We start from the raw sequence: 15,548 nt of genomic DNA, 5'->3' as shown, positions 1-15,548 counted from the left end.
AAGGGGAACTATATGTCGATGGCTCTTGTTTTAAATTGCCAGATGGCACCACTACAGTGGTGTATGCTATTACCACGCTGTGCACTGTAGTTGAGACATTAAGTATCCCTTACCAATCAGCGCAGGCAGCGGAGCTGATAGCCCTTTTGCGAGCATGTTAATTGAGTGAAGGACTGGTTGTCAACATTTACAGTGACAGCCAACATGCTTTTGGGGTGGCCCATAATGTTTGGCGACTCTGGGCAGAGAGACTTCACATGGTACTAAGATTCAGCATGGACCGTTAAAAGAGAGGCTTTTGACTGCCTGAGCCTTCCCAAACGATTGGCAATAGTGAAGTGTAGTGCCCATAAAGCAATTACAGATGATGCAGGAGGGGAAATGAGTTTGCAGATCAGATAGCAAAAGAGACAGCCCAGTCAAAAATGACGAAAATGCTTGTGGGAGGTCCTGCTAGATGGGTACCAGATGTTACTATGTTTGAAAATTCGTTAGAAAGTGATAGAGAAATACAGAGTGAGGCAACAGTTGAGAAGATGGCAGTGTGGCAGGAGAGTACAGGGCGTTTAGATGACAAAAGGTGCTGGACTGATAAGTCCGAGAAGCAGAGATGGATGTTACCCCATGCATATGTATTTCCTGTAGTTACAATGGCACATGGTACGGCTCATATTAGCTCAAGGGGAATTTGTAAGTTATTAGATCCTGTGTGGCAGAATGACAATATCCCAAAGGTTGCTGCCCATTTGGTGAAATACTGTATGATTTGTTCGAAGCATAATCCTGGGAAAGGTACCCCTATACCTTCTGGTAATTTTGCGCCACCTTCCCTCCCTTTTTGAGGTACTCCAGATGGATTACATTGAGATGGAACGAGTTAATAATTTGAAATATGTGCTAGTGGTTGTTTGTGCATTCAGTGAATAGATGGAGGCCTAGCCAATGAAAGAAAGCACAGCCATGGTGACGGTAAAGGCTCTTATTAAGGAGTTTTTCCCACGCTATGGCTTGCCCCGTTTGATTTGGAGTGACAACGGAAGTCACTTCAATGCAAAGGTGATCCAGTTAGTGTGCGATGGTCTACACATCAAGCAAAAATTTCATGCAGCAAATCATCCTCAGTCAGCAGGTTTAGTTAAAAAGTACAATGGTACTGTCAAACTAAAATTGGCAAATATTAAGGAAAGTACTGGGTTGCAATGGCCAGATGCATTACCCCTCACTCTATTGTCCACCAGAATGACAGCCCATTCTAAAACAGGATTATCGTCCTATGAGGTGGTTTTTGGCAGTCCTGCAAATGTGTGGGGCGTCCCTAGACCAAAAAAGTTTTCTGAAATTGATTATCGTCTGCTTGTCGATTACGTATATGATCTAACTAAAATCTTACATTCTATTCATCAACACATACATGAAGTTTTGCCTCCAGCAACTGAGGAGCCCAGGCACACCATACAGCCTGGTGATTTCATTCTCATGAAGAATTACCAGAGGTTTGACTGTTTAGAGCCCAGATGGAAAGGACCATATTTGGTCCTCATCATGACAAGGACGGCAGTGAGAGTGGAAGGCCGAAAGCATTGGATCCATACCTCTCATTGTCAACGAAGCCCGCTCTCTCTTCCCTATGATGGATGGATTCGCGAGGGGATAGGGGATCACGAGACGGAGAAGGTTAAACGTTTTGTTCCCTTTTCCAATGCCCAAGTGACTTGGGCGCAGACGGAGGAAGAAAGTGAGGCGGTTCTGAAAGTGGCAGTCCCCCCAGAAATTAGGGCTGCCCAGGCCTCCTCTTCATTTGATCTGCAGGAGGCTGAGTCTCGGTCTCTGACACCCCCTGAATTTCAGATCCTTCTCTGTGATGAGACAGTGCCTGGAGTAGTAAGGTACAATTTGCGTCCTCGACGGAAGGATAGTGCACCGAAAGAGAAGTGAGTGTTGCAGAGATGGATTTTGTGGATAAGATTAGTAAAATGCCCCTTGTTTCTGTTTTTCTCACATTAGGCTAGGGATCAGAAGATTGGTGCACTGTCTGTAACGCAGGACAGGATAAGCTGAGGGTAGTTTCCCAAGGAGGGAGAGTGCCCTATCCTGAGAACAGTGAACATTTGCTGATGGGCTGCAACAGTTTGGCTCCAGCGTAAAGTGCTCAAAAGCACCACCGAGGATTGGAAAATAGAAGCCTGCCAGGGAGGCTTGTGACGGACCCTGATTTTTTTTCAATGTTTTATTTTTTTCTTCTCTTTTGTGTCCTTTCCATCATCAGCTCCATTACATGATGTCTCTTTCTCTGGTGATTCTATTTGTAAATGTATAGTACAAATGTATCTGTTTGGTTGTCCCATTGTAGAAGATGAACAGCCTTTGTTGCCCTGCGACTGGGGCAGATCAGTTTCGATTGGTTGCTCAAGAAGAAGGTGCTTTGCACTTTTTTTTATATTGTTGTTCTTATTGGTGGGAGGTGGGATGTTTTGGGTATTGGAGTGTTGTAGTGATACCCCATTGTGTGTTTTATATCAGATTTTCTCCTCAGATCGTAGCAAAAGAGCTATGAAAGTAATGTTTTCTTGGATACGCACAGGAAATTTTTCAGAGATAGCACAGCTTGTTATCCCACCGATTCTGTTACAAGTTTATGGACTGCTTATATAAAATAATGGAACATCACTCTGACAGGTTGGCACTATCAAGATCTGACAGTCACTCAAGAGGCAGATTATTATACTGCATGCTGCCCAATAATAAATAGTAGGGGAGACCGACTCTGCACCGGCACTTTGTAATTTTACCCGTCCCCTGGCCTACGATTAGCACGGAGCACTTTCTTCCCGGCCCTTGGAGGTGGGCGTAGGTGGAGGAACGCCATAAGAACTGTGACTCGGTCCTGCAGCGTGGGAGAATGACTCTGCACCGGCACTTTGTAATTTTACCCAGCCCCTGGCCTACGATTAGCATGGAGCACTTTCTTCCTGGCCCCTGGAGGTAGGCGTAGGCAGAGGAACTCCATAAGAACTGTGACTCGATCCCGCAGCGTGGGAGACCGACTCTACACCTGCACTTTGTAATCTTACCCGGCCCCTGGCCTACTATTAGCACAGAGCACATTCTTCCTGGCCCCTGGAGGTGGGCAGAGGAAGAGAAATGCCATAAGAACTGTAACTCAGTCCCGCAGCGCGGGAGATCGGCTCTGCACCGGCACTTTGTATGTTACCCGGCCCCTGGCCTACGATTAGCACGGAGCACTTTCTTCCCGGCCCTTGGAGGTGGGCGTAGGTGGAGGAACGCCATAAGAACTGTGACTCGGTCCCGCAGCGCGGGAGATCGACTCTGCACCAGCACTTTGTATGTTACCCGGCCCCTGGCCTACGATTAGCATGGAACACTTTCTTCCTGGCCCCTGGAGGTGGGTGGAGGAATGCGATAAGAACTGTGACTTGGTCCCGCAACGCAGGAGATCGACTCTGCACCGGCACTTTATAATTTTACCCAGCCCCTGGCCTACGATTAGCATGGAGCACTTTCTTCCCAGCCACTAGAGGTGGGCGTAGGCAGAGGAGCGCCATAAGAACTGTGACTCGGTACCGCAGCGCAGGAGACCGACTCTGCACCGGCACTTTGTAATTTTACTCGGCCCCTAACATACAATTAGCATGGAGCACTTTCTTCCTGGCCCCTGGATGTGGGTGTAGGCGGAGGAACGCCATAAGAACTGTGACTCAGTCCCACAGAGCAGGAGACCGACTCTGCAATGGCACTTTGTAATTTTACATGGACGCTGGACTACGATTAGCATGTAGCACTTTCTTCCTGGCCCCTGGAGGTAGGCGTAGGTGGAGGAACACTTTAAGAACTGTGACTCGGTCCCTCAGCTTGGGAGACCGACTATGCACCAGCACTTTGTAATTCTACCCAGCCCCTGGTCTACGATTAGCATGGAGCACTTTCTTCCTGGCCCCTGGAGGTGGGCGGAGGAACACCATAAGAACTGTGACTCGGTCCCGCAGTGCGGGAGACCAACTCTGCACCGGCACTTTGTAATTTTACCCAGCCCCTGGACTATGATTAGTGCGGAGCAATTTCTTCTTGGTCCCACAGCATGGGATGCGCGTGGGGTGTGCCCGGGCTCGGCCCAGGCAAAGACCGGGCCAAGATGGGCCCGTCTTAGCCCGTCATCGGCCCATATAGTCTCATCTGTGTGGGTGAGTCCTTCTCGCAAGTGTGTCTTCTGTATATAAAATAATGAAACATCACTCTGATAGGTTGACACTATCAAGATCTGACAGTCACTCAAGAGGCAGATTATTATACTGCATGCTGCCCAATAATAAATAGTAGGGAAGACCGACTCTGCACCGGCACTTTGTAATTTTACCCATCCCCTGGCCTACGATTAGCACGGAGCATTTTCTTCCCGGCCCTTGGAGGTGGGCGTAGGTGGAGGAATGCCATAAGAACTGTGACTCGGTCCCGCAGCGTGGGAGAATGACTCTGCACTGGCACTTTGTAATCTTACCCAGCCCCTGGCCTACGATTAGCACAGAGCACATTCTTCCTGGCCCCTGGAGGTGGGCAGAGGAAGAGAAATGCTATAAGAACTGTGACTCAGTCCCGCAGCGCGGGAGATCGACTCTGCACCAGCACTTTGTATGTTACCCGGCCTCTGGCCTACGATTAGCATGGAACACTTTCTTCCTGGCCCCTGGAGGTGGGCGTGGGTGGAGGAATGCGATAAGAACTGTGACTCGGTACCGCAGCGCAGGAGACCGACTCTGCACCGGCACTTTGTAATTTTACTCGGCCCCTAACATACAATTAGCATGGAGCACTTTCTTCCTGGCCCCTGGATGTGGGTGTAGTCGGAGGAACGCCATAAGAACTGTGACTCAGTCCCGCAGCGCAGGACACCGACTCTGCAATGGCACTTTGTAATTTTACACGGACTCTGGACTACGATTAGCATGGAACACTTTCTTCCTGGCCCCTGGAGGTGGGCGTAGGCGGAGGAACACCTTAAGAACTGTGACTCGGTCCCGTAGCTTGGGAGACCTACTATGCACCAGCACTTTGTAATTCTACCCAGCCCCTGGTCTACGATTAGCATGGAGAACTTTCTTCCTGGCCCCTGGAGGTGGGCGGAGGAACGCTATAAGAACTGTGACTCGGTCCCGCAGTGCGGGAGACCGACTCTTTACCGGCACTTTGTAATTTTACCCAGCCCCTGGACTATGAGTAGTGCAGAGCAATTTCTTCTTGGTCCCACAGCATGGGATGCGCGTGGGGTGTGCCCGGGCTCGACCCAGGCAAAGACCAGGCCAAGATGGTCCAGTCTTAGCCTGTCATGGGCCAGAAGAGGCCGGGCTGGGCCCCTCCCTTGATCTTTTAGGATCAGTGATTTTTGGCATATAGTCTCATCTGTGTGGGTGAGTCCTTCTCGCAAGTGTGTCTTCTGTATATCTGCATATATGACTGTTTGGAGCCCGGAATCTTTTTCATCCTGATTATTTTCCAGACTACTTTGCGGTGGGTCAGTAATTTATAACTTAAATTTTAGGTGCCATAAAGGCTGTTGTTTGATCAGTCGCTACAAAAGTCCCGAGATAAGATCACACTCGCTGGTAAAGACTGTTAAATACTGACAATGATTGTTAAGGAAACTAGAGTGTAAAAACTGCTGTTTGTATAGTGACTGTTCGGCATAATCGGCAAGAGGAAAGCGACAAATTCTCGGGCTAAAACACAGCCTGTTGAATTACTTAACGGGGGCAATGGGGGCCAATGAACAGCAGATTATTTCTGTCGAAGAGGCCATGAACCCGGAAAAACAGGTCCATCAATGACTTCCTGCCACGGTTTAAACACAGGCGAGGCTGCACAGGTTACATGTGCTCCCTCACTTGAAGTGCATAGTAGACATTTGAGCTCAAATGGTTGCATACAGAATATGTCTGAGCACATTTCAGTGAGCGATCAGAAGAGCGATTCTCAACCGCCCACAAAGCGCTCCATTAATCCAGATACTCTCCCCAATATGATAGAGGAACTATCATCAGAACCTAGAGCGATACCACCTCAACCTCATAAAAAAAGGGGTAAATCTCAACCCTTACACCCGCTAGGCAGCAAGGACAGATCCTTAAGTAGTTAATAGCCTTGCACACAGAACGATCTTAGCAAGCTAAACGCTAAACTGGATGCATTAGATGACTACCTGACAAATACCCTTACTAACTTAACTAGTAGAGTCTGTGCCTTGGAAGAATCTCTAACTAGATGTATGGATAACTGTCAGTTAAATTTCAAGAAACCGGCATTACTAACCGATCATGGCCCAGATCACCTAGAAAGCAGTAGCCGGACTTATACCCGCCCCACACTTACAGCAACCTCTAATCAGATAAATTCCACTGGGGTTTCCTATAATGGCGACCAACATTCGACAGTAAAATGTTCTACTCTCTACCCACCACTATCTTTAGCACCCTCTAGGCCTTTCTGTACTTACTCTTTATCCGATAACACCACAGCGCAACCGGGGGAAGGCAATAACCCGCGGGCTTATACTTTGGCCAATTCACGCACCACTAGTCCAAATTTACCCATACTGACAGACAGACACGAGCCTGAAATGATCTACTTGGATCTACCTCCAGCTGTTACTCTATATACGGTAGTTCTAGCCAACGTGCCTAGGCTATCCTTTGGGGGGATTGAGTCATGGGACACCTTAAGAAACAAGTCTGTATTGTGGCTGGGAACTAAAACGGGTTTAACAGAGAAGCTTTTTGCCGAGTTCAAAATGGCTAGAAGAGTGAGCTGGATTAGTAGAGAATGAAAGAACCTACATGGCGATTGTGTGGTGTTAACTTTTAGAACCCCTCAGTTAGCTCAAACGATACTGAGTCAAGCAGGAAATTATTCTATCTCAGCGCAGGGTATTTAGTCCCTCTGGGATATTTTTACCAGCCCATAAAGACTAATTACATCATGTAAGATAACTACCGCCTCTTATATAACGTCCCAGTTCATAAGCGTTTTGATATGCTTCCAACCGTAGAGGAGGTTGATTGACTACCATCAGTAGGTTCTAGGACAGCCGAAATAAAGGAGGAAAGTCAGATCTCCACACAAGCAAAATATTCAGGCACTTACACATCCCATCTTTTATCATCTATTTGTGTAGTTCCTGATATCTTATCCCTGCATGATGGCACCACGGTAAACAATGATAACTTTTCACCACCAGTCTCACTTGATTTCTCTGGTGCACCTTCTATTGACATCAGGGTTGAGAAGTACAATGGCCTAAAGAGGGAAGATCACTGTCATTTAATGTCCAGTAATGTTGCTGGTTTAAAATTCAAAATAAATAACCACTCATGGTCTGACTTTGTTGGGAAGTTTAATAAATTTAGCTTGCAGAAAACATAGGTGGTGGAGCCTATTCACATCAATGGTTACAAAATTATCATACGACGGCATTAGCATCGACCCATGGAAGATCAAAGGGTGGTTTGTACTTTTGTATCAAACTATGTGAATGCAAGTAACATCGTCCTGAAAGTCACAGACAGATACTTCCAACTTATCACTATTGATTGCGAAAAATCATTTTGTATCGCCTCCTTGAATTTCTATATTAATGTAGCACATGATTCGATTGAGCGGGTTTTGAGGAAAATAAGCTATCATCTAAACGGAATACAGGACACAAAAGCAAAAGATGTACTCATCAGTTGGGGAGGGGATTTTAATTCTGCATTGTGCCAATATTCTGAAAGTGATGTTTGTGGTAGCTCGACTGATGAAGTCAACAGTTATTCACATGTCCTGCACACAACCTATGGGGATCTCTTAAACAAAATTATATTTAATGTTGATCTAGGATCTGTTAACAATTTATGTTCTCCACCTATCTCTTTTAGCCCCACTTTTAATGGGCGAAGTACATACTCAACAATAGATTATGTTGTAATGTCAAGCAGACATTCTTCCAGAGCCCAAAACGTTTTCACTTTTTGTGAACCCCTTGAGTGATCACTTTCTTTTAAGTGCCGTTGGACCAATGGGGATCCTAACAAGTTTTTAAGAAAGGCTATGGTTAAATGCAAAGCTGCCTTTGGTGCCTGCCTCGATGAGACAACTTCTCACGCTGACATCATAAAGAATGTTTTCCTTATATCTGGCTACATTAAAAAAGCCCTTTTTTTGAAGAACAAAAAAACGACTATTAAAGAAAAAGGGTGGTTCAACTCTAAATGTACTAAGGCTTATTCCAAATTAAAACATGCCTTACATAAATCCATTATGAATAGAGAAGAAATTAAAGAGGCCAGAAGGGAATATAGGTGTGCATTAAAAGATTGAAAACATGCATTAAAAGAAGAAGGTTGGTCCACCCTACATGTAGCCTCTGTAAATAGAGATAACTCTGCCTTTTGGAAGACAGGAAATACTCCCTTTCTGGTTAATAGACATATACCGACGATTAAGATAGATATAACTCAGGCTCAATAGGTGGATCATTATTCCAGATTGTATAATAAAACAACCTGGGAAGTATCAAGGGTAGTCGCTATATCAGACATACTAGATTTATTACCTAGGAGCCATCAAATAGATATAAAGTTTGTCCTTCCTGAGTTTAGCCAGGCATGACAAGTATGAGAGGGAAAGCGCCTGGTCCCGACAGTATTCCAGTAGATCTTTTTAAATCTAATATTTTGCTATGGGGACCGCTTTTAACACAAGTGATCAATGCTAGTTGCTCTACCTGCTTCATGCCGACTTGGTAAGAATCGATACTGGTTCCCATTTTTAAAAAAGGTGATAGGGAGAACCCTGCGTGTTACAGACCCATTTCACTGTTAGACTCCATGGTCAAAGTTGTAGGCCGAGTCATTTTAACTAGATTACAGGATTGGACCGATGAGAATTCGATTGTTTCTGATATTCAATTTGGCTTCTGTAAGTGTCTGGGAACCGTAGAGCAGGGTCTCAATTTAAATATTCTCCTGGGCAAGTATACTAAGGCGAAAAGGGTCAAAAAGGGTCAAGTTATACTTGGATTTGTCAATTTAACCACAGCCTTCAACTGCATCATCCACGACAAGCTATGGAAGATTTTGGTGGGTATAGGGGTGTATAAGTCACTCATACATTTCTTCAGGCAACTTTATCAAGATGCAAAGGCAAGGGTCTGATACAGGGTAGGCGGGGAGTGCACAATGCCATTTAGCATATTGAGAGGGGTGAAACAAGGCTGCGTCCTGGCACCTTTCCTCTTTACTCTATCCATAAACGATCTGGGACAGGTATTGGTGAAGGAGTGCCAGAACCTGCCGATAATTGACAAGCGCCCCATACCCACTCTACTGTATGTGGATGACGCGATCCTTATGGCGAGTACTCCGCTGGGTCTCCAACAGGTAGTGTCAAGCTTTGCCTCGTTCATGTCTAACCTGGGTCTCACCGTTAATACTTCAAAAACATTCATAATTAACTGTGGAGTAGGCAGAAATAAGAGTAGAGACATTTACATCAATGCTAAAAAGGTTGAATGTTCTAAAACTTTCTCCTACTTAGGGATTTAGTTTGATCGACTGGGGACCTGGACCCAAGCAGACAAAGCCAGGAGGTTAATGATTATGAAGGCAACGGCAGCCCTAAGCAATTTCAGCTTAAAATTGGGCAGACGCCCAGCGGTAGAATTACTGCAAATTTACAAGGCAAAGTGTGTGTCAATTGCCATCTATGGTGTTGGTATCTGGGGCAACATTGACAATAATTCTCTACAGCAAGTCGAGAACGCTTTTTTCAGATTTCTTTTGGCGGTCCCAGATAGCACTTCTACTCATATCTGCCACTCAGAATTAGGCATGCCAGATATAGCGGACATTATAAAAATTCTGCCAGTCTTATTTTGGCATAGGATTTGGACTACCGAGAAAACATTACTTAATCGCCAAATCTTAAGTGACAGCTGTGGAGTACAAGGGGCCCCGAACATTAGGTGGATAAACTATATTAAAAAATGATCAACTAATCTTGGTCATCCAGAATATTATAATGATCCTACTACCTTGAGTATAGTAGAGAGGAAAGATCTTAAAAGTAGATGCCTGTCCTTATTGGAAACAAATAGAACTGCAGCCGAAATGGCAAAATTAACTGTACAAGCACACCAGCTTATGCTGACCACACATAGTATTCAGCCGTACTTAAGGAACATCTCAGGTGGCTACGATAGATTCCTGATAACTCGTTTCAGATTAGGCATCATTCACAGATCAATTAGTTTTTCTGATTTGAATGACTGGTCAAGTCCGATGTGTTAATGCCCATGTGACGACTTATATCAACAGTCAACACTGCATGTATTCGTCTTTTGCAACTTTTATTTCCTGCAGAGAAGGAGGTGGATCCTCACGATTTTAAGAACACTCGGCCTTAGACAATGTCGTCCTGCTCTATTGGTTTTACAACTTTTAGAGAATTAACATTTTACCACCTCTATAATTGCGTTTTTAAAAAACATCCTTAAATGCAAGAAAACCATATTGATGTGAGTTTGCCTTGAGCGTGATTAGTAGAATGGATCGCTGGCCAATCATGTAACGATTTTTGAATTGTATATTTTATTATTTTTAATATGTTGTGATCTGATACTCATGCTGATTGTTTTATGTGACAATGTGACTTCGAACCGTGGCAGGGTTAAAACCTTGCGCACATCCAAAAACCTGATAATAGTTTAAGTCAGTATCTAGAAAGTGCTCCAGGGAACATCAAGGGGAACAGCCACCTATGCCCCAATATTCCTCCGTTACACAGGTAACCAGAGGACAAACACAACACACAGAGAGATGTTCCCGAGCAAAAAAGCAAGTAAGCATTCAGGTATCAATCCAATAAAAAAACATTTTAGTCCAATAAATCAACAAACGGTGTTCTTCTTTTATTTTCTTTGTCTCTTTTTCTCTCAAATCTTCTCCATGTGATCATTTGATATTAATCCATAGTGACACATTGGCATAGATATAATCGCCAAAGAATAATCAGTAGCCAACACGTGTTTCGTCTAGGGTGAGTGGCCCGGCGACTTCATCAGGGCTACAATGATAATAACAAATAGTTCTATTCAGAACATTGTTACTTCTAAATGATATTCACACAGATTCTATGTACAAAAAGTCTCAAGCAGACTTACTAATGTGACTTATATAAAAATCAATAAGTGACCATAGACTTTCAAGAACCGACAGATATCCACCCAGTGTCGGAAAGCCAAATGATGAAAGTGCTACCAAGCACAGAAACAGATTACCTTTTAGGTAAGATGTCGTCTAGGAACGGACGTATTACTTTGTGCAAATGTTAGAAAAATTGATGGATGTGGAGAACACATACGATTTTTTTGCCTTGTTTACTATAAGGTTTTGGATCAAGTTTGAGACGGTGTTTATCACAGCCTCTTTTAATATGATGTGAGTGAAATTTTGTGATAGAAATAGACTGCGTTGACAATTCGTTAACACTGCGATCCGTTTCATATTTCTGCCTGTAATCTCCCTTAGAGATGAACGAGAGCTAGATAAAATTGTGTGACGCAGGTTACGATATTATAGCCCGCTTGTTAATTAAATAACAGTATAAAACTGAGATTTATAGGTCATTTTTCCATATCTGGATATTTCTTTTTTGTATGAACATTTATTCTATGTGTGATGGGCTGACTTTATGCAGGATTGACTTGTGGGACGTAGATTAAATCTCGTTTGCTATCTGCATTGGAATATTGATGTGCTTGACTAATGTTCGCTTTTTCACTTTTAGATATATAAATAATCCTTATCATTTGACGCTTTGATTGGGACTATAATTCATCTGAGGTAATTCTCTTCTAAATACTCTCAAATAGGATTAATACCTACATTTTTCGAGTGATTTTTTTATAGGACATTAGACGTTACTGGTACCTTGTTGGGTACAATGTAGGTTAACGCAAGGTTTCTCTTAATTTCTTGGTGATGTTTATGGAAATGTGCGGACATTTCTGTTATAATATAGCCAGCAAATATATGATGTAGAAACTTAATTTTAAGGAATCTCGTACGTGTTTGACTAAAGTTTTGATTTGACTTGTAGAGAATATAGTATAGGCTGATGTTATTTCTCATGTTTTCCCCTTAGACATTTACACATACACGAATGAAAGTGTATGGTACCACACTCAGGCCTTACTTGAGGTGTGGTGAAATACTTTTTGATATTCGCCTTTTGGTGAGTAATCTTTAAAGGACATTTTAAGGATTTAACTTTGATATGTTTCTCTGCTCCTAATACACTAGGACAGTCTTGTCCTTTCCTTTATATCCACATGGGTGTAAAACTAATTAAGTTTTTATTCTGATTCTTTTCATTTATTATATTGATCCTCTGTTTTCTTTCTCTCTTGATCTGTTTCTGTGCTTGGTAGCACTTTAATCATTTGGCTTTCCGTCACTGGGTGGATATCTGTTGGTTCTTGAGAGTCTATGGTCACTTATTGATTTTTATATAAGTCACATTAGTAAGTCTGCTTGAGACTTTTTGTACATAGAATCTGTGTGAATATCATTTAGAAGTAACAATGTTCTGAATAGAACTATTTGTTATTATCATTGTAGCCCTGAGGAAGTCGCCGGGCCACTCACCCTAGACGAAACACGTGTTGGCTACTGATTATTCTTTGGCGATTATATCTATGCCAATGTGTCACTATGGATTAATATCAAATGATCACATGGAGAAGATTTGAGAGAAAAAGAGACAAAGAAAATAAAAGAAGAACACCGTTTGTTGATTTATTGGAATAAAAAAAATCTTTATTGGATTGATACTGATGATTGATACCTGAATGCTTACTTGCTTTTTTGCTCGGGAACATCTCTCTGTGTGATTGTTTTATGTGCTTTTATGATTTTCTCATTCAAGAAATCGAATAAAGCTTATTGATTATAAAGCTTTATTGATTAATAAATAGTACTGACGCTTATTTGTATCTAAATTGCATTTAGGAAGAAATGATGATCCCAGTATGAAGGGGATGAATACCAGATATGCTTTGGTGGACTATCAAGGTCCTCTTTATGCACACCCGGGTTTTTATTTTTTATCGAATGGTACATACTCCAATACGTACAATGGCACAGAGCATGTGGCGTTGGGAATGGTGTTACCTCTTGGGGTACCTTGCAAGTATAGCAAAGCAAACACGAGATGGGTAAAAAGAACATTGACCGAGGAATTTTGTGAGGGTGTCACAGATTTGGAAGTCAACATTTACAGTAACGGTATCAATTTTGGATATATACTTTCCTCTATTATCACATTTGGTGCTACTGCCATGGCCAGGGGTGAAACCAGCTAGAGAGTATTTTGGGCGTAAACTGCAAATTCTGTCTAATTCTACAGTGGCAGCTTTACGTGACATCACCACACAGTTGGAAAGCATGCGCATATACTCTGAGCAAACAAGATATTCCGTCGATTTTATTTTAGCTAAGAGTGGTGGTGCATGTACAATAATAGGAGAGCAGTGTGTAGTTGGTATCACGAATATGGAAAGAAATATCACTCAACATATTTTAGACATTTTGGAAAATGTTTGAGGAATGGAGAGCGGTAACTTGAGCTGGTCTTTATTTGGTGGTTGGGGTTGGATTCTAGAAAAGGTGATATATTTCATTGTTCTCTTAATTTGTTGCTGTGTTCTGATTCAGCGCCTTCCTTTATGCTGCTCATACTGTGCTACTTATCGCTCTCCCAAAAGGATTTCAGTTTATGATACTAATGCAACTATAATGCTTTAAAAGGAGCTCGATACTTTTATGCAAATAGATGAGGGTGTCTTTGCTTCAACTACTTCTCTTACAGGTTCTGTTCTTGATGTTATTTGTACTGCTAATGTTTAGTGTTATATTCTTCCATGTGTTTGCTATATATATATATAAATATATATATATATATATATATATATATATTTATATATATATATATTATCTACTGGCGGTCGCCAGTAGATAGTTATAGTTAGGATCGTGTTTCCATAGGAAATCTCAAAATTCTATTTTGAATAACTTTGGCGCCGGTTGACGAATCCTCGCGAAATTTTCAAAACTAATGGGGCGCTCCGTTCAGCTCCTACCCTGAAAGTCTCGGGGTGATTCGTCAAGCGGGGACCGAAAAAAAAGGGGGTCCCAAAACGCGTTTTCCCCATGCATTTTTCCATAGGACCTTTAGTCGCAGCTACAGCCCGAACGGCTGAACAGAATTACTTGAAATTTGGTAGAGAGGTAGCCATAAGGTCAAGGAAGTGCCTTTCGCAGGTCTGGTTTAAATCTGTTTAATATTTCCTGAGAAAATAGCATTTAAAAGCATATATATATCTATACGCGCGCAGGGTGCGCACACCCTGCGCGCACCGTGCGAGCACCCTAACGTGCGCGAGCGTAATTCTGATAGGTGGTTACATGTTAGTCAACGTTCGAATCGGTCGAAATCAGGAAGTGTCGGCTGCCATTTTGTTTGTTTTCAGTGCGAGAGTGAAAAAGGAAGGTGGCGAACGTGAAAAGGGGGCAGGGTAGAGAGTTCCTGACCCCCTAGCCTTGGTCAGGGGGTCCCTGAAGGACCCCGAAGGCAAAAAAAAAATTTTTTTTTTAAATCGCGGGGGTGCGCGCACCGTGCGCGCACCCTGAAAAACTCAAAAAAAAAATAAATATATTAAAAAAATAATACATAAATAAATTAGCATTTAAAAAAACGTAGAAATTCACTGAAAAAACCATAGGTTTCACACACGTTATAGTTAGGAATTAGCATTTAAAAAACCTTGCAAATTCACTTAAAAAACCATAGGTTTCACACATGTTATAGTTAGGTGGATATTTCACTCATAAAAAAAAAATGAAATTCCCCCGTTATAGTTAGTTCAGATAACTATAACTCGCGCGACCGCCACTCTATCACAAGGATGATGTCAGCAGTGATGTCATGAGTGATGCCACTGACCATGTCATGAGTTATGTAATATGTGACGTCATGAGCAGTGGATTGCGGGCGCACGAGTTATAGTTATCTGAACTAACTATAACGGGGGAATTTCATTGGTTTTTTATGAGTGAAATATCCACCGAACTATAACATGTGTGAAACCTATGGTTTTTTAAGTGAATATATATATATATAACCAATACTCACTTCCATCTGAATGAGTTCGACACAAACGCAGGATTTTCAACCACTGGATTTATTTCAAAAATTCATTTCAGCGCGTGGTATGCATGATTCTCGAAACGCCGTGGCAGACGTGTTTCAGCCGCATAAGCTTTCATCAGTGCCTCGTTTCAATGCCAGTTCTTACACTTGGAGCTGTTTTAAATAACATGGTGGTACTGTAGCCACTCCCATGGCAAGATGTTTGTCAGCTCCTCCTCTACTGTGCTGCGATGTTCCTCACGCTGACCTTAGGCTTGTTGCATGCTGGTAACTGTAGTGCGATGTGGTGACCC

Source organism: Triturus cristatus, chromosome 5_1, assembly GCF_964204655.1.
Source record: "Triturus cristatus chromosome 5_1, aTriCri1.1, whole genome shotgun sequence".
Lineage (NCBI taxonomy): Eukaryota > Metazoa > Chordata > Amphibia > Caudata > Salamandridae > Triturus > Triturus cristatus.
The sequence above is the reverse complement of the archived record's forward strand: the minus strand, read 5'-3'. Positions refer to the sequence as shown.